We start from the raw sequence: 470 nt of genomic DNA on the forward strand, positions 1-470 counted from the left end.
TGGCCACCGCTTTGCCAAGGCACTGAGTGCTCAGGACAGCCATGTCCTGGCCGCATCCCCCCCACACCACCACCCCTACCCTGCCACCCCCACTCCCGAGTCCACTTGCCCCTCTTTGGGGCCTGAGTTCAAAGTCCTGTGGGACCCACAGTATCCCACCCACCTCTGGACCTCCACCCGCACCCTTCGCCTTCCAGGTCTTCACTGCTCTTATCTGTGGGAAGGGAGCAAACAATTCACTTTTCTTTGAAATGCTGATGGCCCAAAGGCCCTGCAAAAGCCCGAGAGCCAGCAGGGGTGGGAGGGAGTAAACGCTGCAGGGAGGCAATCCGAGCCGGTTTCTCAGTCTATCTGCTCGGTCAGCCCTGGAGCCCTATGGTCCTTCAAATTTTGGAAGATGAACTTGAAGCGTGTGGAGGTGTAAGCTCTTTGGCTCCAGAACAGGGGCGGTGTGTCTGTGTGTGTGTGTG

This window comes from Condylura cristata, unplaced genomic scaffold, assembly GCF_000260355.1.
Source record: "Condylura cristata isolate star-nosed mole 26May11 unplaced genomic scaffold, ConCri1.0 scaffold00004, whole genome shotgun sequence".
Classification (NCBI taxonomy): domain Eukaryota; kingdom Metazoa; phylum Chordata; class Mammalia; order Eulipotyphla; family Talpidae; genus Condylura; species Condylura cristata.